This window comes from Hylobates moloch, unplaced genomic scaffold (assembly GCF_009828535.3).
Source record: "Hylobates moloch isolate HMO894 unplaced genomic scaffold, HMol_V3 SCAFFOLD_20, whole genome shotgun sequence".
NCBI lineage: Eukaryota > Metazoa > Chordata > Mammalia > Primates > Hylobatidae > Hylobates > Hylobates moloch.
Window position 1 is genome coordinate 42,390,493 of NW_026652295.1, and position 22,610 is coordinate 42,413,102.

The 22,610-nt window shown below is 53.9% G+C and overlaps 1 long non-coding RNA gene across 1 annotated transcript; it reads right to left on the reverse strand.

Annotated features, from left to right (window-relative positions):
• Window positions 1-3,161: 3,161 nt before the first annotated feature.
• On the reverse strand, window positions 3,162-5,891 carry LOC116460000 (uncharacterized). The gene is made up of 3 exons (XR_004245699.2): window positions 5,817-5,891; window positions 5,018-5,124; window positions 3,162-3,324 (listed from the first exon to the last, which is right to left on the reverse strand). It is a non-coding gene; the product is annotated as an uncharacterized LOC116460000 (long non-coding RNA).
• Between the last annotated feature and the right edge of the window lie 16,719 nt (window positions 5,892-22,610).

The following is a 22,610-nucleotide window of genomic DNA, read 5'->3' on the forward strand; positions in this document are numbered from 1 at the left end:
TGTAGAGACCAAGCACAGGCGTTTAGACTCTTTAGAGTAATTTTTTCTCTTGAATCCCACAATACAAAATTGGAGTTTGGGCCGGGCGCAGTGGCTCAAGCCTGAAATCCTAGCACTTTGGGAGGCTGAGGCGGGCAGATTGCCTGAGCTCAGGAGTTCGAGACCAGCCTGGCCAACATGGTAAAACTTCATCTCTACTAAAATACAAAAAATCAGCCAGGCACGGTCACAGGTCCCTGTAATCTCAGCTACTCAGGAGGCTGAGGCACAAGAATTGCTTGAGCTCGGGAGGCAGAGGTTGCAGTGAGCGGAGATCGTGCCGCTGTACTCCAGCCTGGACAACAAAGCAAAACTCTGTGTAAAAAAAAAAAAAATTGTACTTTGTCTTATTTTATTTTTCTAATCATTTCTTTGCATTATACAATATTATCAGTTTATGACAAATTGGAATTTTCTGTGAGACAGAGTCTCGCTCTGTCGCCCAGGCTGGGGTGCAGTGGCACAATCTCGGCTCACTGCAACCTCCGCCTCCTGTGTTCAAGCAATTCTCATGTCTCAGAGTCCCGAATAGCTGGGATTACAGGTGTGTGCCACAACACCCAGATAATTTTTGTATTTTTTAGTAAAGATGGGGTTTCACCACGTTGGCCAGGCTGGTCTCGAACTCCTGGCCTCAAGTGATCTGCCTGACTCAGCCTCCCAAAGTGCTGGGATTACAGGCATGAGCCACTGCACCCGGCCGACAGATTGGGGTTTTTTTTTAAAAAAAAACTAGTCGTTCTTTCAGGTAGCTTGAAAAGCACTGTGTTGGAGGATATGGGCCCTGCCTAGCAGCTCACAGTCCAAGATGGAAAACTCCTCTGGCCTTTCCACACTGGGGAGCAGCCTGCAGGCCTGCCTTCTACAAATGCCCCCTTCCCTGCCTATCAGAATCCTCCAAGGCTCAGTTCAACGCTGTCTCTCCAGGAAAACTTCTGAGATGGCACTCGCCTGCACTTGCTGTTGCCCTGGAGCTCTCACAATACACTGCCTGGACCCCTTTACCCTATTTCATGTTCTTGTCTGGGTGGCCGTCAATGGACCTGCTTAGCATAGATTCAGGCCATGGGTCTGACACAAGCACAGTTTTGCACACAGTAGCTACATCAAAGGTAAGAGAGAAAGAGGAACAGAGACAGGGTGGGAAAAGGACGGAGATGGAGGAATGAGTTCTATGGATGGTCACCAGGGATGGGAAGTCTGAGTCCAGGTTCTTCTGACACCGCAAAGTCAGAGGAGGGCCATGGGTAGAAATCCTGGGTGTATCCTAGCCTAAGTGGTTCAAGGAGGGGAGCAGGGTAGGGGGCCCACTGGAGCAGGAAGAAGGGGGTTGCTCTGAACCAGGTTTCCCCAGGCATCATGGAGCCTGTCCTCAGGAGGGGAACAAGAGGTGGGTCTGCGCAGAACTGGGCAGGGCCTGGGAGCTATTAAGTGTTTGCCCTCAGAGGAGGCAAAGTGGGGAGCCCTCTGAAAGTGGTGCTGGGGGTTCTTCACAGAAAGGGCAGACAGTACGCTAAACCTAGGCAAGGCCTCAAGAGGTCATTTCATCCATCCTCCTGCCTCCATCCCAGACTCTGGTAGCAACACCTGGACTTTCCATCCTACCATGCCCTGGAACTGGGACATACTGACTCCCTTGGATGGTTGGTTTCCCTCTGCCCTGGAAGCCCCTGCCATCCCCACATCATTTTGACAGTGTCTTAGCTTTGAAATTTTGCTGTGTGACCGCAGGCAAATCAGTTGACCTCTCAGAGCCTCAGTTTCCTCATCTGTTCAATGGGGATAATAGCACCAGGGGTGCTATTGTGGGAACAAAGTGAATAATGCATGGGAAGTGCCTGGCAGGTGGTGGGTGTCAGTCAGTACCCCCTCTTGCCCCAGGCGGCTCCTGTGATGGCACTCAGCCAGGAAACTTGGATATCATGTAGTGTGTCTGCTGTGGGTCCAGCAGTCTGGCAGAGCAAGGAGGAATGGGCTCTCTGAGATGGAGAGTGGGTAACCAAAGAAGGCCTCCAAGAGGAGGTGAGTTGCAGACAGGAACTGACGCCTGACCTATGGGGTAAAGGGAGAGCAATCTGCCCACGTGGGAGACCTGATCTCTATAAAGACTCATGAGAAAGAAAAAGCTGGGGTGGGAACACGGGGCAGAACAGCTGGGCCAGCTCCTGGAATGGGGAAAGGTGTGCAGAGGGGACAGCTGGCAGAAAGGACCACTGGGTGCCATTTCTGAGGGTCAGCAAGCCTGGCATTCTCCTGACCCCGCTCAACACGGTGACGAGTCAGCAGGGGAGAAGCTCCCACGGAGCCAGGTGAGCGGCCCTGGCCTCAGGAGTGAGGCTGCCCGCTGGCCTCCAGGAACTGGCAGCAGCCCTGCAGGGACAGGGGCAAGAGCCTGGGGAGTGGAACAATGTGCTTTGTGTGCACTGGCCATGGCAGTGCTGGCTCTTGAAATTTTCCTAGAATAAGCTGGAGCCCAGGGGTAGGGCTAGGGCTGCCTCTGCTAAGAAAGCCTGACCCTGCAGTCCACCCAGGACGACAGGAGCCCCCACCTCAGCCCTCAGCCCTCCATCTTCAACCAGACCCTTCACAGCCTGCCCCACCTTGGCTCAACCAGTAGCTCCTCCACACTCACCCACGCCTTTCACTCCTGCCTGGGGCACACACACACACCCGCACCCTGTGCTCAGCGCATGCACCCCCCCACCACACACACACAGGCAGGGGTCACCCAGTGTCCAGTGGTTTTATGGAGAGAGGGGGTTCCCCTTGTACTAGACAGTATGAAGAAACCATGATGTGGGGGGCAGAGAGCGACAGACACAGAGAAAGACAGGAGGGCCCGACGGGAGAGTCAGGGCCAGAGAACAGGACAAGAAAGAAGAAAGGGACAAAGAAAGGGGGAGTCGAAAACACACAGAAAGACAGAGGCAGTGAGGGGAAGGACCTCAGAAGAAGAGCAGGACACCGTCCTGGGGGTTCTTGGGGCTCCGGTGGTGGGCAGTGGTGTGCTCTGCCCTCAGCCCTATAAGCCCCCAGCGCTCTTGGTCACCCACTCTGGGCCTGCCACCAAGAAAGTTCCTAAACTCTCTCCTCTTCTCACAGTTCCCTCCCCCGGCCCCGTGTCACGTTCAGGTAAAATATTCAGGGCTCACCCACCACTTCAAGAGGGAGGAAGTCCTGAGCTCCCAGGTCCAGGCTTCAAGGGCTGGGGACCAGGCCCTCGGCTTCTGCACGGTGCTCCACACAGCTGTGTAGACTGCAGGGCCCTCTGACATCTGTCCATCCCTGGTGTAAGCAGACCTTACTTGAGCCCCAGGCTTATTGACCCCCAGGGACAGTATCTCTGCCACTCACTCACAGGAGCCCCCAGAATCCAGCCAACATAGCTTCATTTTCTCCCCAAAAGGCATTGCTTGCTTTTTGGAGGCAACACTCCTCCCGGCTTTCCAGGCCTATCATGCCACCCCAGGACCACTGACTGTTTCCATTGTTCTCGTCTCTTCTCTAGAAGCTCATTTCCTCTGCATACTCGGAGCTTTTCATCTCCTGCCTCCTTCAGATGCCCATAAAGAGGCCAGGCATACCCAGTCTGGCTCAGGTACCCGGGGAAGCTACTGACTGGCCAGAGAAGGGTCTGGTCTCCTTCCTCCTTTGTTTCTTGCCTCTCAGCCAGTCCCCTCTCCATGACAAAATATTGTCTTCAGTCCTACCGACAGTTTGGAGGTGGATGCTTTGCAGGGGAGGCTTAAACCTTAACTACTACCTGCTCTTCACCTTCCCTCAGCTGGGTACACCGGGTTTCCTCCTTAGGGAAGCAACTGTATTGCCTCTCTTCTAGAAAATTAAAGCCACCCAGGGCTTCAGTGCCAGGCCCTTTATTATGAATTCCTCCAACAGGCCTGGAATGAAAGCCAGGCTGCTGACCGGGGCCGGCCCTCCAAATCCCCTCCGACCCTAACAAGGAGGAGAGCTGTCTTGCACAATGCCACTTGCCAGGCCACCTGCAGCCCCACAAGGCCACCTCCTCATTCTCGTTCCCAGGCACTGCCAGGGGCCATCAGAAAGAAGAGGGCTAAGGATGGGAATGGAGACTGAGTCCTAGAGGGAGGGAGGGCAAGGGACTGAAAGAAAAGGAGAGCAAGAAGGAGGGAGGGGAAGACCGAACCAGAAAAAGATGTTGGGGGCGGGGGTTGGGGTGGGGTGGGATCTGTGGAGAGATAGTGGAAGAGAGAAAGAGATGGGGAGAGAGACAGGGAAAAGAGAAATAAGAGTCATGGTAAGAGACAGGAACAGAGAGCCTAGGCTTCCCCTGGCTTCTCTAGACCTCTCCAGTGGGATTTAAGACCTCAAGCAATCCTGGGGATCAAGATGGAGGCTTGGCCTGGGGCTTGAGAATCAGACTGTCTCCTGGGAACTACCCCCATGCCCTGGACCCAGCCTCTGTGGCCCTGGACCCAGCCTCTGTGGCCCAGGACAGTAGTGGGGACAGGTAAAGGCTAGGGAGTGCCTTTGCCAGGCACTGGAAAAAGAGACTGCAGGCCCCATATTGTGGTTAATCTCCAAGGACACGCAAGAATGCAGCAGGAGAGACTAGGATTAGACAACAGGGAGAACTCGATGACAGCTAGAGCCCAGGGATTCATTCCCTGCAAGGGCAGGGAGGTTGAGGGGGCAGAGGAGGAAGGAATCTGCGAGGAGGGAGCTGACGTCCTCCTGGAAGGCTGGAAATGAAGCACAGGCAGCCCAGTCTTCTCCCACCTCCCTCCACCCCCAGCGATGAGTCAGGGATTCCGCAGAATGCTGAATTCCTGTCTTCCTTTGGGCAATGATACTTGACACTCTCCTGGGTTTTCTCTCCTGCCACAGAAGTAAAATCTTCAACCATTCTCAAGGACTTCTTTCTCCTCAGCTCCCCAGACAGGCCCCTGCTTTCCTGTGAGTCACTGTATCTTCAAAGCCCCTTCCTGCCTCAGCTTACCCCGATAGCTCTCAGGCTACTGGCTTTGCACGGTTGTTCTGTCTGCCTGGAACCCTCTTCCCAGAGCTAGCTTCTTCTCATCCACCAGAAACCAGTTTAGATGGCACCTGCTGAAACAGATCAGCTCACAAAGGCCCGGCCCAATGCCTGGCCCACAGAGGCATTCCTGAGTGCTGTAAATGAATGAACTGTGAATCAATGAATGCAGAAGATTCTGAGGAGCAGAAACCACATGCCCTACCCTCAGGGAGCCCACGATCTGATGGTGGAGACTCAGCCTCTGCCTTGGAACCCTTCAGTGAGCAGAGCTGTGGAACTCAAAGAAAGGAAAGCCTTGCCTGGGGCCTGCAACCAGGTTCCCTCTGGACTTCACGGCAAGGAAGTCTTCTTCTATGGTCAGGGCCCAGCCCACACCTGCTACAAAGGCAGGGCCCAATAAACATTTCCAGGAGGGAGGGGAGGGAAGGGGAGGGGAGGGAAGGAAGACATCTCATGGCCCTTTGGCTTTTCTTTGAGGGCTGCACTCTGGTCAAGAGGCTCCCTGGTGACCAGGGCCAACTGGCCCTTTCCATCAGAGCCAGGCACAGCAGAGCATAGTGTGGGTGCTTGCTCTATATTTGAGAGCAGAATAGAGCTGGAGGACTCTGGGCATCGAGAAGCCAGGCCCCAGGCCCCAGGCCCCAGCGACGAGGCTATCTCAGTTTCCAGACCCACAATGAGAGCAACCAGAGGAGGGAGGGGAGAGGAGGCAGGCTGCCACGGGGCCAGGAAGAGGTAGCTAAGGTGGTGTGGGACCCACCTGGGGTGAATGGATGGCTGAGCCTCCAGGGTGGCCTCAAGGGTTGCAGGGGAGACCAGACAGGGCTAAGGGTTGCTGTCCTGGTGGGATCTGAGCCTGGGGAAAAGGGAGAAGCTGGGGAGGAATCCTTCCACCAGCCCTTCAAGGCGAGCAAAGCCCCCTGCACTCCCCCAGCCCCAGCGAGAGCAGCTGGTTAGTGGATCAGGATCATTGCCTCAGGAAGGCAGGGGAGTTTCTGTGAATGAATCTTTTCCATGCTCAAACCAAAACCTAAGTCCCTAGCCCAGCGGGCAAAGCTGCCACTTCCTCTCTCCAGAACAGCAAAGACCTAAGGCACTGGGAAGAGACCTGCCACTTGGGGCACCTCCCTTCAGGCCACCCTGGGGGTGGCTGCTGTGGCAGAAGTGGAGGAGAGACAAGTCAGGATGGGAGACTTTCTCCTGAGCTGGCCTCTGTGTTCTGCTGTGATATCCCTGCCCCAGGAGACAAAGTGCCACAGAGGGTAAATAGTAGGGGTGGAATTTAAACCCTGAGAAAGTGAGCAAAAAGTCACAGACTTCCTGGGTCTATGCAGGGATAAGAGCTAAGGGCCAGGGAATGAGTAAGTGCTGAGGCATGAAGCCAGGGGTTAGTGGGTCAGTGACCCACCCCATCCACCTATTCCTTAGCTGGCCATCATTAGGGAAATGATGTATTTATTTAACCAACACATACATAGTGCAAGGTAAAGCACAAATACCTAACAAATATTAATTCAGTGATTCCCCAGAACAAACCTAGGAAGACAGCACTATTGTCATCCCCAGTTGCAGATAGGGAAACTGAGGCCCGAGGAGGTTACCTGGCTCGCCCCACATCACACAGCTGGAAAGTGGCTGAACCGGGATTCAAACCCAGACACGATGCTGCCCAGTTGAGTCTTGCTGCTGCCATGATTTCAAGGCCTGGAAGGGGTCAGAGAAAGTCAAAAGTCAGGAGGCCAGCATCAGAGTAGGGCAAGGACCTCCCCCAGCAACGACCAGAGCCTGAGAGAGAGCAGCTGATGGAATTGCACCCCTTGTTGCGGGGGTGGGGAGTTGGCCCAGGCCCAGGGAGTGGCCAATGGCAGGGCCCCTGCCTCCCTCAGCTTGCCAGGGAGAAAAGGAACCCCTCCACGGTGTTTCTATTATCTGGAGGAGAAAGTGAGGTGGGAAGAAAAGTTGGCTGGAAAGCAGACTGAACTTGCAACTTGGTTTAATAACCAAATCCCAGTTCTCCCTGTGAGCCAAGGCTCCCTCCCACTGTCCCCTCCAGAAAAATCCAGGCCAGGCCGGGGTCTGGGAACAAAGAAGCCTGTCCCCACAACCCCCCCTCCCCCAGCTCCCAGCTCCCTACTAGAGCCCCAGAAGTAGGGTCCATTCCTCCTGGAACCTGCAATGGCCCCTCCAGGCCTCCAGTCCCACTCCGGCTGGTCAGGTGGAGAAAACTCTTCCCGAGCTCAAAGAGAAGAGGAGGATCCCAGAGATGGGTGACTGCATTTTCCACCCTGAATATGAGGCTGTGTGGGTTGGAAAAATAAACGGCACTGGCTGAGGAAGGGGGAGTGAACTGTTTGAATGAGGGCTGTCCTGAGAAATGCCGGTCATGTGGTCCTTGGTCCAAATGAAAGGTCAGAGCACCCACCGCGCAGTCAGAATGGCTGGGGAGCGGGAGGAAAGGGGAGGAGCAGAGTGGGCAGTCCTCACACACACTCACACACACATTCATATACATCTTCACACACACCCACGCTCACACACACACACACACATATTCATATACACATTCACACACATCCATATACACCTTCACACACACACACACATTCATATACATCTTCACACACACCCACGCTCACATACACACACATTCATATACATCTTCACACACTCACATACACATTCACACACATTCATATACATTTTTACACACCCACACACTCACACTCACACATTCATATACACATTTTCACACACCCACACACACAAAAAACACAAAAACATTCATATGCATATTCACAGACACATTCACATACATCTCACACACCCCACACACTTACACGCACACGTTCAAATACAGTCTCATGCACACACATTCATAGACATATTGTCACACACACTCATACACACTCATATACACTCATACATTTATATACACATTCTCACACCTCGACACACTCACATGCACTTATCTAGACACTCAGATACTTAGATACACACACACATACACACAGACACACACTCCAACTCCTACACACATGCATTCACCCCCTCACACACCCACACATGTATATACACTCACATCCTGAAGCACACTCAGACACACACACTCACTCTCAGAAGCACACATCCCTCAGAAGGGGTGGTACTAGCCTAGGAAAGAGTCCTGGGAGAATGGCATGGCCGGTGGCTGCCAAGGGGTAGGCAGAAGCCTAGGACTGGGCAGGGAGCCCAAGAGTAGGGGGTGGTGCTGCGGGCCACTGCGCAGAGGCCAGGACTGTGAATGAAGTGGGCACTGCTCCTGCCCCCTCCCAGGCCCGCCTCTGGCCAGGCCAGCCTCCATCCCAGCATTGTCTCGGCACCTTGGGCAGGGTTCCCAGAGCTGGCTGAACCGGGGGCCTGGCCAAACAGCCCTCCCCTGCCCTCCCATTCCTCTCTTCTTGCAGGGAGGGGGGTGGGGAACCTTCCCCATAACCCTGGCATTTCACCGCCAGCCCACACTGGTGGCTTTCAGAGAAGCTCAGGTGCCAGAATTTGACCCCAAAACTCCAGGTTCCACAACGCCCCCCGCTTCCTTCCCAGGCCAGGAAGCCTTGGAAGTCCAGCCCCCACCAACCTGTCCCCTCAACTATGACATTCATTTCTTTTCTTTTCTTTTTTGAGATGGTGTCTCGCTCTGTCACCCAGGCTGGAGTGCAGTGGTGTGATCTCGGCTTACTGCAACCTCCGCCTCCTGGGTTCAAGCGATTCTCCTACCTCAGCCTCCTGAGTAGCTGGGATTATAGGCACCTGCCATCATGCCCGGCTAATTTTTGTATTTTTGTAGAGACGTGGTTTCACCATGTTGGCCAGGCTGGTCTTGAACGCCTGACCTCAGGTGATCCACCTGCCTCAGCCTCCCAAAGTGCTGGGATTACAGGTGTGAGCCACCACACCCAGCCCATGACATTCATTTCTACCACATCCCAGGTATCCCACCTGCTCTCCTCCATGGGCTGAGTTTAGTGCAGGGCAGACTGTCTCCCTCCCCACATCCCCCACCCAAAGCAATAGGAACTACTGGCATTTTAGTCTCAAAGGCCAAATGAATCACCTGTGTGCATGTGGTGGGGGCTGGAGGGGCAGGCATTAGTAGATTGTTCTGAACCAGTTCCCTCTTTGAGAACTGGCTCTCTCCTGCCCTCTCCAAAATGTTCTCCACCCGCCCCTCAACATGCAGTCCTGGCAGGGTGAGCCCCACTTCTCCCTGTTGGTGCCAGAGAGCTGAGCCACCCTCACAGTGGCTATGTCCCAGCCAAAGGAAGGAACCCTATGGGCAAGAAGACCAGCCATCATCTGGACCCGGGTGGCCTCCCTTAAGGGGACTTAGGCAACACCCTTTACAGGACCTAGTAGGGTAACAGCAAGAGGATCACCATGCTGTCCTCACAGGGCTTGCATCTGGGAGGGGCTCTTCCCTGTCTTGGAACTGAGCCTGGACAACTCAGGTGCCCTCCAACCTGTTCTCTACCTGAGCCAAAGAGGTTTTTTCCAAAACACAAATCGGATCCCATCCAGCCCTTACTTAAAACCTTTCAAAGGTTTCCCAATGCCCTCCGGATAATTCCTTAATGCAGCACAACACGCAAGATCTGCCATTGCACCTCGCCTCCTCTTCCCCTCCCCATGTCATGATCCTCACCCATTGAAAGGAATGCCACCCCTCTCCCAGTTCTGGGATGCTCACCCCCACTCCCAGCTCACTCATCATCCTGCAGATCTCAGCTCCACCTCTCCCGGAAAGTCTTTCTAGATCCACCCCCGGGTCTCAAGCTGAAGCCTCCTCTCTGCTCTAGGGGACATTGTATCTCTTCTGTCCTGGCACTGATCACAGTGTGTTGAAACAGTCTGTTTGCTCCTCAGCCTTCCCATCTCAACCAGGAGCTCAGGAGGGAAGGGATACATCTGTCTTACTCATCCTTAAGCTCCTAGCCCCAAGCACAGCACCTGGCACAGAGGAGGTGCTGGATAAACTTGAATGAATGAATCGATCAATCAGTCAACAGCCCATCACTACCCAGGGCCATTTTGCACACCTTCCAGGGCTGGCCTGAGGCAAGCATGCCCACACCCCTCTGCTCATGCCCCTCAACCCACTGCTTCATATGGCACAGTAAGTCTGGCTCCCCACCCTCTGGAAAGAATCCTCTGTATAGACCCCTTCCCCTAACCAAGCCCACCATCTTCAAGGAAGGCTCAGCTCTAATCCAGGACACCACTCCAGGAAGTCCCTGACTGCCTCCACAACCTCACCTGCTCCAAACTCCTACAAAGCCTTTCACTGGGGCCACTCTTTGGCTTATATCACAATGCACTTTTTTGGGTTCACTGTCAGCTCCCCTAAGGCTCTTGGCCTCCCATGAAGGCTGGGGCCCTGGCAGACAGAACCAGCAGGTGCTACCTGGGCTGCACTTTGAGGCAGGCCCTGTGCTGGGTCCTCTAGAAAGATAGGCCAGCCTGGCTCTGCTGAGAACTCGGGGTGGAGCAGGCTCGGGAAGCCAGGGGTTCTACTGTTTCCTTTCTCACCCCAGGCCCTGCTGGGGACCAGGACCTGGAAATGAACATCACAGGAGGAAGGCCCCAGTAGGCAGAAGGGTATCAGCCAGCAGGCAGAATCCAAGGAGAGGAAAGAGCTAAGATTGGGCCATCAGAAGCCAGACTCCCAGTCCTGGGGCAGGAACCCAGGGGGGTCAGGGAACAGTCCCAGTAGAAGAGAAGGTGAATGGGAAGCTTCACTCCATCTGCCTTGGCTGCTGCTCAGCTGGGAGAGGCTTCTACAGAGGTGAAGGACTCACTAAAAGGATAGGGCTATGTGTATGTCTTCCCCAAACCCCTGCAGCAGTTCACCAGCTTCTTGGCAGTGGCTCAGCCAACCCCCTGCCCAAATCACCAATGCTCTCAGTACCAATCAGCAGAGGTTAGATGCATGCTGGCCTAGTCCATGCTGGCCCCTGGCAATGGGCCAGAAGTACTGAAGATTTGGTGCTGGCGTGACTGGAAGGCTCTCTGCACAGACACCCTCATGACCTCCTCTGCACACAGACACATTTTCAAGGGGGCTTGAGATGGGGCTTGAGAAGGTGGTCCATTTCCCCTGGGCAGCCATGAGATGGGGACCTATGTCCCTCACTCACACTGGGCCATCCATGCCGATGCTGGCCAGGAGACCCATGTTAGCTTCTGACTTTGCCATCAACCTGCTGGGTAACCTCGGATAAGCCCCATCCTCCTCTCTGTAAAGTGGGTGCAATAATCCCTGCTTAACTCACCCCACAGTGTTGCCATAATGATCAGATGAGGTTGTGCCCATGAAAACGCTCAGCAAACTTTAGAATCTACAAAAGGAAATGTTTCTGATTATCATTCTTGTTGTTATTATCATCTAAGGAAACTAACTCTGCTGCCTCATTTAAATACAGCAGTTTCATCTCCCTTCGAGATCCCCTTGCTCAGCAACCGTCATGGCTCCCCTTTGCCTACAGGATAAAAGCCACATTCTGTGGTCTAGATGTTCATCTGGCCTAAGCCGACTTTCCAGTTTTATCTCCCTTGCCTTTTAGTCTCACTGGTCCTTTTGGAGTTCCCCCAGCACATGTTGTGTCTTCCTGCCTCCATGCCTTCGTCCATGCTGTTCCCCCTCCTGGAACGCCCTCCCCCATTGCCACCTATGGAGTTTAACTCCACCTTTCAAGACCAAACTGTGGTACCAGCTCTTCCGTGAAGCCTCTCTCTCAGCTCAGCCAGAAGTGCTCTCTCCTTCTCTGTAAGGGACGTGGTTTCCATCAAAGGCCATGACACTTTCTGGCACAGAGTTAGTGCTCACAAAATGAAAGTTGCAATTACCACGCCCTGCACTCTAAACACTGACTCATTTAATCCTTACTACAACCCCATGTTTGTGTACTATTAGCATCCCCATTTTCCAGATAGAAAAATCAAGGTGTAGAAAGGCTAAATACCTTGCCCAAAAGAGCATCAGACCAGGGCTTGAACCTGATCAGCTGACTTTGGAACCCGTATGTGCCTCTAATCACGAGAAACTGCACCATGTCTACTTATTCAGTTTTGCTGTCCCCTGCCCAGCCCAGGGCCTGGCGTGGAGCAGGTGCTCAGTAAACATTTGCTGGCTTCAGCACTCATTTCTCAAGCCTCCTGTGCACAGTCATCTCACTGTCCTGGGAGTCTCTTAAGGGCAAGGCCCAGTGGCTGGCTCAGAGGGGTCCCAGGAAATGTGACCAAATGGCTCCACTCACCTGCATGTTCATAAATGTCCTCATGCATCAGAGTGCCAGGCTAAGGCTGGAAGAGATGGGGCCACAACCCTTTGGCCAGCAGCATGAGGCTGTCTGGTAGCACACTTGGTGACCAAGTTGGCTGCTGGACAAGGTCAGTGATTAACCCACCCTCTGTGGTCATGACAGGGTGTCAGGGGGGCCTTGAGCAGGGTGGGGAGGGAAGCAGGGATAACTCTCAAAGTCTGAGTGCAAGGGGCTCTAGGAACCACCTAACCCAATTATTCACTCCCATTAAACAGATGAGGAAGTTGAGGCACTAGAGCTGGAATGACTTGCTGGAAGATGAAGAACACAGAAAAGGCTTGCAAAGGTGCCAACATTTCTGGGCCTTTCCTCCTCACCCTGTAGGTGGGCACGGGCCCCCTCCTCCCCCTTGGAGAGCTTGATAGTCAGCCTCATGTAGCCCAGGAACCAAGAGGCCTGAGCTCTTCGGCGATCTCAGCCCCAGAGAAAAGGGTGCCCTCAAGACAGCTTTGCTAGGCTGCTGTGCCCAGCCAGCAGCAGCCCCTTCAAAGAGAACAGGGAGAGAGGTTGGGAGAAGGCCAGTCACTAATTGTGGAAAATAAATCAGAGACATCTAAACCACACAGTTGAAGAAGAGCCAGTTGCACACAGACATGTTTCCTTTTGTGTTCTTGCTCACCAAGTTTAATTGTTAATTGAAAGCTGGGAGTTACATAAGTTATGGGGATACCAAAGAAGGAGTTGGAACAAGCTGTTGAAAATTACCCACTTGCTGAGTGGTTTGTGAGGTGGGGAGGGGTCTCAAAAAAGCAGGCAGCTGACCCCAAGAGGGCAACCAGAACAAAACCATCCCCTAAGAAGAGCTCTCTCCATCTGCAGCCGCATGATTCCTGGAGCTTAAGAGCAAAGAATGTGTGTTCAAGCTGCTGATTTCCCACAAGTGCACATGGAAATTCAAAAGTAATGCCATGATATTGATTTATCAGTTTAATAATCAGACAAAACCTCCCACATATCTGACCCTGTGCCACTTGTAAGCAGGGCTGTGTCTCCCTGTCTGAGGGGGATCCCTGGGGACAGGGCTGTGCCTCCCCTTAGACTGGGGCTCCCTGAGGACAGGGCTGTGTCTCCCCTCAGCCTAGGTCTGAGCTGCATCTTCCCTATGACTAGAGTCTTCCTGCAAACAGGAAGCTGCTTTTCCTCTCTCTGATCAGGGGCTCCCTGAGGCAGGGTCATGGTTTCTCCGTGAAATCAACCTCACCTCACCAACCTGGGTTGATGAACCAGAGACCTGCAGCCACCTGTCACCATTGGGAAATGTCAGGACACACCCTCATGTCAGAGTGGGAAGGGTTAAGAGAGGGCTTGGAAACTGCAGTTCTCAGGAACACCTTTCTCATCAGCCAGCCCTTCCTGTCTTGACTGCTGCCAGGACTTAGATTGGCCTCTGATGGGTTCCAGCTGACAGCCAGGCCGCCTCCATTCTGACCCTCAGGCAGTGGTGTCCTGTAATGACCCACCACAGGTATTCCCAGCTGCCTGAGCCAGGGAGGGCTGGCATTAGGATGGAGTGGGATGCAGGGAGGGAGTGGGCAGCCCTGCCATGGGGAGGAAGCAGAGTACAAGGGAGGGGGCGCTGGGGCCTGAGGCCCTGGGACCTGGGGTAGGAGGGGATGGTGGGGCCTAGGGTAGGAGGGGATGCTGGGACTTGGGGTAGGAGGAGACAGTGGGGCCTGGGGTAGGAGGGGACGCTGGGGTCTGGGGTGGGAGGGTACAGTGCGGGCTGGGGTGCCAGAGACTCCCTCTGGCCACCTGGCCCTGTAGCCTGGAAGCCCAGGGTGGGGTGACATGGGCTGCCCTTCCCACGTGGGCTAGTTTCTTTTGCTGCCACCAGCCCCAGGGAGAGGCCTCCTTATAGCCTCCAGCCTGGGCAGCAGTCCGTGGCTCTCCTGAACCCCTCCTCAGCCATGAGTCATTCCCAGCAGTCTGCATGAGCCAAGGCAGCAAACAGCATCCCACAGCCTGCAGAGAGCCTGGGACAAACTGCATGACCGGCTAGATGCAGGTGCCCAGCACAGGAGCGTCCAGCCTGGTCTGGATGGGAAGACCGAAGCCTGGATCTTCAGAAATCCCCGCTTTGGTTTCCCAGACACTGTCTCTTCCCCACCCCCACCTCCCAGATCCCTCCTTGCCCGGCTCGCTGAGATTGTGGTGCATTTCTTATTTGTACCTTGTCTCTCACCCAGACCTCCTCTAAGCATCTTGGGCCCTTTGGGACTCAGCTCAAATGTCTTCCACCCTGGAAAGGCCCCTGTTCACCTTTTCACACCCTTGGCTGCATAGGCCCACACCTCTTCCTTGTTAGACAGGGGGCTGCAAAGGGCAGCCGGGACTCTATTTCATCCTTTTCTGTCCCCTAACACCCAGAGCGGTGCCTGGCCCATAGAACGCGTTCATGATAGTGTTTCCAAAGACGGATCCAGCCAGGAGTTGGATAAAACCACTCAGACCCTAATAACCAATATTTGCTGTTCCCAGCTGCTGACAAAGTCCCAACTATTACTGGACAGTCCTAGGAGGCTCTCTGCCTAGCACAATGACCTGCTACAAGGATCTGGTATCACACTCCCCAAGGACCACGCACAAATGGCACCACTGATGTGCCTGAGCCTTCAAGGTGCCTCAAGGCTGTATAGTGGTGTGTGGTAAAAAGAGGAGAAGGCTTCTTCCTCCCCTTCTGTTCCTCTCTGAGAACATCCAAAACAGAGCTGCTGTGCCTGGCATCTTTTAGAAGGTTAGAAGACAGTATGGGGGACTGACTTTCGACATCATTCCATCCCCTGCTGTGTGCCTTACTGGCCTGCAGAGACAAGAAAAGCCAAAGAACTACATTTCCCAGTCTCCTCCCCTGCTGTTAGGATTGAGATATAATTCAGGTTTAGCCAATCAGACGAACGTGCATGAGATTTGGAAGGCGTGCTTCTGCAGCGCCAGCTGCTTTCTGGGAATAAGAAGGGGTGTGTGTTGTTGTTGTTGTTGTTGTTGTTGTTGTTGTTGTTGTTGTTGTTTTGCTGCAGTACTGGCAGAGGGGGTCAAGGGGAAAGAAACAGTGTGTCTGTCTCCTAGCATGGGCCCCAGCAGGTGCAGTGTGGAGCTGGCAGCAGTGGCAGCCTCCTGATCACACTGCAGTGTGGTTCTGGGGCTGGTGACCTCACGATTGCCAAAGAGGCAGCAGCTCCCTTGGTGGCCCAGTTCTGCAGTGTGACTTTGAGAGCTGTTCCTGAAAGCTCCACCTCAAGCCTATGTCTTCGGCCCTGCCAATAGTTGTGTAGCCATTTCATACTCTGTGATAAGTCCCTTTCACTTAAACCAGTCAGAGCAGATTCTGTTCTCTGCAACAGAATCCTGATGGACACACAGTGCTTTATATCCTAGTCCTATACAGAGCCACATAGCTCTTGGTAGCAGACTGAGACTGGGCCCAGGGTCCAAGCTCCTTGAATAAGGCCTGACTGTGCATGTGTGCACGTACCGGGGAGGCAGGGGCTCATCTGGCCCCATCCTCCCCTGGCCCCACAGCGGGCACTCACAGTCTTCCTGAGGAGAAGACAGGGAGAACCCTGTGCCTGTGGAATTTTAAACAGCAGTATGTGGGCTGAGCAAGCGTGCCAGGGCTACCTGGCTAGGCATGCTAGGGGCTTGCAGCAGAGTTCAAGTGCCAGGGAATGGAGCCGATCTGTAGGTTTGGACAGAGGAAGTGGAGGCTGGGATGGTGGGCTTCCTGTGGCCTGCTCTCTTTCAGACCCAGATATGAGTCTACCAGGGAGCTGGGCCACAGCAAATCCAGTGACAATCATCAGCCTGGCTTTAAACGGCCCTTGTCCTAAGACTGTCCACCTGACTCTCTCTTCCCTTTGAATAAGTTCTTTTCTGGGAGTTTCTTTAGATCTTATGCATGTCTGAATTCCATCCAAGGAAGGTAAATAGATTCTCATTTCATCTCTCGACTCTGATCAGTTAGTAGTGACGACCTGGACCAGTATATGAGAAAAAGCGTGAGGCTACTTCTGGACTCGGAAGGGGAAAGTGCTAGGATTGGCTAGTGATGCCTGCCGTGGGTGCAGAAGCGGATATTGACAATGTGCATGCTGTGTGATCGCTTACATATTTGAGGGAGAAATGAACAAAGGTGCTTCCTGCTTAAGGCAGACTGGGATTCATCTAGCCATACACTCCCTAGACAGCTCCTGGCCCTAATGCCACCCCAAAGGTTCCTGATACCACCCACCAATTTCCCCAACTCAGCATTTGTTCACTGGCGCATTTTATCAACTATTTCCAAAGCTTCCTGATTCCTTTTCCCCAATGTAAGCTCTCTCCAACTCTTATAGTCCCCTACCCTGTGCTCCAGGTTCACACTAACTCTCACGCCCACCAGGGTTCTGATCTTGGGAGCTGACCTCAGGAAAGAGCTGAAGCTGATAGGGACTGATTCCTTGAACTAAAGTAAGTGCAACCCCCTCCAGAAACATTCCTGACCTCTCAGGCTCCCCACAGGCCCTCCCTCTGTGGTCTTGCTCACTGTCTCTGGTGCCCAATCAGTGCTGGGCACTCAGTAAGCGCTTGATAAGCCTGTGGATCAGTGAGAGGATACTCAGAAGTTTGGGAGTGACCTCACCAACCACTGGCTTCCCTTTTCCCATCCTTGCCTCCTGCCTATTCCCGTACTCAAATACCTTTGTTGACACTGACATTTGGCCTCCCAAATCTCTAGGAAGCCTGCACGCAATGGGGCACCCTGCATCCCATCTGAGTCACCACTGAACCCAAATCTGGCCTGCTGCAGAAGCTAGCTGCTGGGTGGGACAGAAAATTGTGCCCTTTGAGAGGCTCCCAGGCTCCTCTTTGAGGGAAGGCAGCCATCTCCTGGGCACTGCAAAGGTCAGGGTGGGTGGTAAGCCATTTTTCAGGGAAGAAAACAAGCCCTGAGCCCACCCCACAAAATCCCTGCTCTGGGTTCTTGCTCACCCGCCACACTGTTTCTGCTAAAGGAAAACAGATGGTGTGGTTAATTGGGATGTCTTAGCGGGCTCTGTTCCTCATTAAGGCTGAGGGTGGGGACAATGAGTGATATACCAGGTCATAAACAGCGGCTCGAGGGGGCAGGCATCAGGTGCCCTGATGCCCACAGCCCCAGGGATTGAGGGAGGAGTAGACAAGGCCACTGGTCTTGGGCAGTGGGATCAGGCTGGAGTCCGGCCTCTCCCTGATCACTGGGCTCTGAGCCCAAAGCAGAGCCCAGTGACAACTCCTGGGGGGTCCAGATGCTCACAGCTGGAGAAAGTGAACATTGACAGGGGTGGGAGTGCGGGGCCGGGTGAAGGCAGCAACTGCGGAGGAGGCAAAGAAGCCCAGGGAAGGGTGGGCAGGAGCTACTGGAGTCAGAGAATGCCCTAGAGGCAAATCTGGGGCCTGCCCCTTCCCGCCAGAGTACCAGAGCCTGACTCAGATAGCCCAGCCTCAGAACCCCACAGAAGGACATGAAGGGAAGGCACAGCCATCCCTCTTTCCAGGGGGCCCCATGCTAGAGAGAGGCAGTGGTTAAGAGCCAGGCTATCTGGGTTCAAGCCCTGGTTTTGCCAATCACTAGCTATGTGATGCTAGGCTACTGCCTCAATCCCTGTGTGCCTCAGTTTCCCTACCTGTGAAATAGGATAACAACCCCCCTAGATAATTGCAGTCGTTAATGAACTCAGAGCAGCACCCGGCACATAGTGCTATGTGTTCCGTTTAGGTTATTATTCTTAAGGCAAGAGTCCCTGTGTTGGTGAAATGTGGGGGATGCTCACTCCTCCCTGTCACCAGCAACAGCAGTCTCTTGGAAGCTTCTCCTTGCATAACCATCCTTCCCAACCTCTGAATCAACTCCCTCACCCCACCAGGATCCCCAAGTGATGGGAGGGACTAGGGGTCCAACCCAACCCTGCCCAGAAAGTGAATGAGCCAGATGCATTTTTTTATTTTTTATTTATTTATTTTTTTTTGAGATGGAGTCTCACTCTGTCACCCAGGCTGGAGTGCAGGGAAACGATCTCGGCTCACTGCAACCTCCGCCTCCCGGGTTCACGCCATTCTCCTGCCTCAGCCTCCCGAGTAGCTGGGACTACAGGAGCGTGACACCACACCCGGTTAATTTTTTGTATTTTTTAGTAGAGACAGGGTTTCACTGTGTTGGCCATGATGGCCTCAATCTCCTGACCTAGTGATCTGATCGCCTCGGCCTCCCAAAGTGCTGGGATTACAGGTCTGAGTCACCGTGACCAGCCAAGCCAGCTACATTCTGAGGACAGTAATTATTGGGCACCTGCTGTGTGCCAGGCCTGATGCTGATGTTTTATCTGCACTTGCCCCATTTAGTCTTCAAGGTAGGTATCACTCTCCCATTACACAGATAAGAAAGCTGAGGCCTTGAGATGAGTGTCCAAAGTCATCCAGAGAGCAAACAGAGAAGCTCGGGCTGGAACTCAAGACTCCCATCCCTCAGAATCTGTGATCTTTCCTCAGTAGCAGGGTATGCTCCTCAGCCATTAATGTCACAAACACTGGGGGGCTTTTTTTCAATGCAGCGTCCTAAGACCCTCCCTAGAGCTAGAGAAGCAGAGTCTCTGGGTGGGATCCCAGAGTCTACCCCCGAATAAAATAGCTGCCTCTGGCCTTGGCCCTCCTTCAACCTAACACAGCCCCTGTTGCAGACAACTGAACCCTGAAGAAGGAGAAAGGAGATGGAGCCCGGCCAATCTGCACGCTTACCTCCGAGGGGATGGATGCAACACCACTTCCGTGCCCCCTTCATCCCCAGGATCCCTCGCTCTCTCCTGGTGCCTGGGCCCCAACAGGCAAAGTGGGACAAAGGAGGGCAAGGAAACATCTCCAATATGTTTTCCAAAGCTTGGGGGGTGAGAGGAGAAAGAGGGTCAATGGGGCCTACCTCCTCTGTCCATTGAGGGGTGCAAGTGAAATGCAGAGGGACTGATACCCTGGACAGTACCCAGGGGCTCCATCAACTGGGGGTGGAATACCAGTTCTGGGGGTAGGGGAGGTTCTTTCAGACTGGCCCTGCTGCCTGCAGCACAAGGAAGACCCTCTGTCCACTCTTACATCTCCCCCAAACCCCCATGGATGTGATTGGACAGCCGCCCCAGGCACTCTGTGCTGCGGGGGCAGCAGACGCTTGGTCCTCAGTGAGGAGTGGAGAGGGATCAGCACACATCACATCACACTTGGCACAGCCCCCATTGGTGGGCAGCATGCCACCATGTTGGTGAGCCGTCTCCCTGCAGAGCCTTCACAGGCGGCAAGGGAGGGGCTTCCAGGGCAATCACTGCCTATCAGGAGTGGCACAGCCCCAGGAAGCCCCCCAGACCATCCCTAGTTCCTGCCTTGCCTGGGCCCAACCAGAGCTGGGCTGAGGAACGGAAAAGGGAGAAGGGCACTGGGGCTGGGAGATGAATTCCAGCCTGGGCCATGCTAGAGACCTCAGGCCACAACCAAGGGCTCGATCCCAGAGGGAGAGGCCTCCCCCTAATCATACTCAGGTGACTGGAAGCTCTGAGGCTCTGGACCCTGCTTCCTGGAGATGTTAGGGAGGAGGAGGGAGGAGATCCTTGGCTCTGGGCCAGTCCACAGACTTCTCCCCAGAGGCCCAAGGGCTGTTGGGGGGGATAGAAGACCCACTATCAACTCCCACGTCCACCCACACCCAAATAATGCTGCAGTCTACAAGAAGCCAGGTCCCAAAGAGTTGAGGGAGCTCACAATCTGAAGGAGGAGATACTTCCTGCTGTCTGCGATCTGCCAGTCTGAGGGCAGAGACGTAGCCACTCCCTTCCAGAACGTCAACCTCCCAGTCTCCTCATTGTCTCCAAACAGGACTAACACTCTTCTGTCATCCCTTTCATCCTGATCTCAGTCCTTCCAGACTCAAATCACTGCCCTCCTCATCCTCAGAGCCTTCCTGGATGACCACACAGCCCCAATCCTCCACCCTGGCACTCCTAGAGCAGTTAATTTGGTGATGGACAGATAATTCCTAATGGCATGCAAAGAACTGACATTTCCTAGGCACCACCTGTACCAGAGGCCTGGTGGCAGGAGCTTGATCATGCAAACATGACATATGATCCAGGCATGCAGGGAGCTTCCAGTTCAGGAGCATTAGGACGGACCAAGAAGATACAGTAAACTGTCAGTTAAACATCATCTTTTCCCAGACATTTCCGAGTGTGTGTGTGTGTGTTTGTGTGTGTGTGTGTGTGTCCCCAGCTAGGCTGCGACTTTGTTAGAGCAAGACAGGAACTGAGCTTAAATATCAGGCCACACCCCCATCTAGACTAAGTCCCTAGGATATTCTCCCAGAGCCCCATGTAATTTTCCCTCTTAGCACACATTATGGTTTGTAATTCTCTTTGGTGTGACTACTTGCTTTAAGACTCTCCTTTTCCACGCTCTATAAGAGCAGCTGAGTCCATGGCTTCACCCATGTATCTTGAGCACCTGGCATATTGGATGAATGAATGAATGATTTGAATGAAAGCACCACATTCCTATTCATGCCCTTGCCCCTAGCACACAACCTGTAGGTGCTCAGTGCTCAGATTTGGCAGGATGGCAAAGTAAAAAGAAGCCCATCTTGCCACAACTAGGAATTCAAGGTCAACCCCAGAGCAATCCCAAGGCAGTTCATCAAGGAAGACTTCCTGGTGGAGGAGGACAGGGACTGGGGACTTTCAGCCTCACATCTGTTCTTCCAGTTCATCATCTGTTTCTGGCAGGAACTCCTGAGGACAGAGGTTACGTCTGGGTCTCAGGGTCATCCCCAGCACACCCCCATTCAAGCTGCGCATGACCTGCCCCACTGTCGACAGCCAGCTGTGACTCACAACTCCTGAGCCTTTCCTCTTGGCCAGAGATCGTGGAGTAGATATTACAGTAACGTTACTAACCACAAGTAGAGGCGGTGACCGTACTTACGCTCAGAGCACCTCCCCCCGCCCCTGAGACCAGAGCAATGACCTCACACTCATGTTCGGCTGCAAGCACGGACAGTCCTGCCCGGAGGCAGGGGGATGGCCCACATGGCCCTGGTCTTCCGGAGAAGCCCAGCGTCTGGCCTCTTCCCCTAAGCACTGGTCACATTCTCCCCACCTTCCCCACCAAGCAGTCCACCTGGGGTAGGTGCTGAGTCCCCTGCTGCTGCCTCCCCCGGGTGAAAGCAGAGTAAACAGTCCCCCTCTCCCCCGCCTCCCTGGGGAGGGCTGGAGGAAAGAAAGGGAAGTGACAAAAGCTGCCCTATCCCTGTCCTTCCTCACTGCTGGGTCTAGGACACTTATTCTGGGGAAAGTGGCGTCTGAGGATGTGGCTGCAGTGGCCAGTTGCTGGCGCCAGCAGAAATCCCCAAGCCCGTCAGTAGACTCTGTTCAGACGTGTTCGCTGACCATGGCACTGAGTAAGTGCTGAGGAGACACCTGAGGACCCAGGTCACGCCCCTGCCTGCCCTCTCCTCCCAGACAGGCCCCTCCTAGGGCTCAGACCATTCCAGTTCCTCTTGTCAGACCCTGAGAAGGCCCAGGGCATCCACCCCTACAGGGAAGGCTCAACAGGAAAGAAAGAAACACACAGGAACTGGGCTCAGAGCCCAGCTGCGTGCTCTTGGGCAAGTTACTTAACCTCTTTAGGCCTCAATTTCTCAACTATAAAATGGGACTAAGACTAGCTGCCTGTTGAGCTGTCGTGAGATAAGTGAGTGCACTGGCCTGGATCTGCAGATGGTGGACAACAGCCAACAGCAGCCGGATGTGGCATTGTGCTGCTGCCTTTAGTAGCTCCAGGCAGTAACTACTGAGTATCAGGGAAGAACTGAGACCTCGGAGAAGGGAGAGAACCAGGATTGCTTGAGGCAGGGAGTTGGGAAGGCCCCACTTACCCTCTGGCAATTGCAATCTAAAAGGAACAAAGAGGCTTTGTGGCAGATCCTGTCTCCTAATATCCATTCTTCGTTTATTCCCCAACTTTTAGCCAGACCCCCATGGAATAAAGACTATACTACCCAGCTTCCCTTGCAGCTAGGTGTGGCTAGATGACTGAGTTCTGGCCAATGGAATATAAGTGTGTGACTTCTAGGACGTTTCCTTGAAGGGAAGGGGCATGTCCTTCTTCAGGCTTTCTTCCTTCCTGCTGGCTGGGGCTCCAGCAGCCATCTT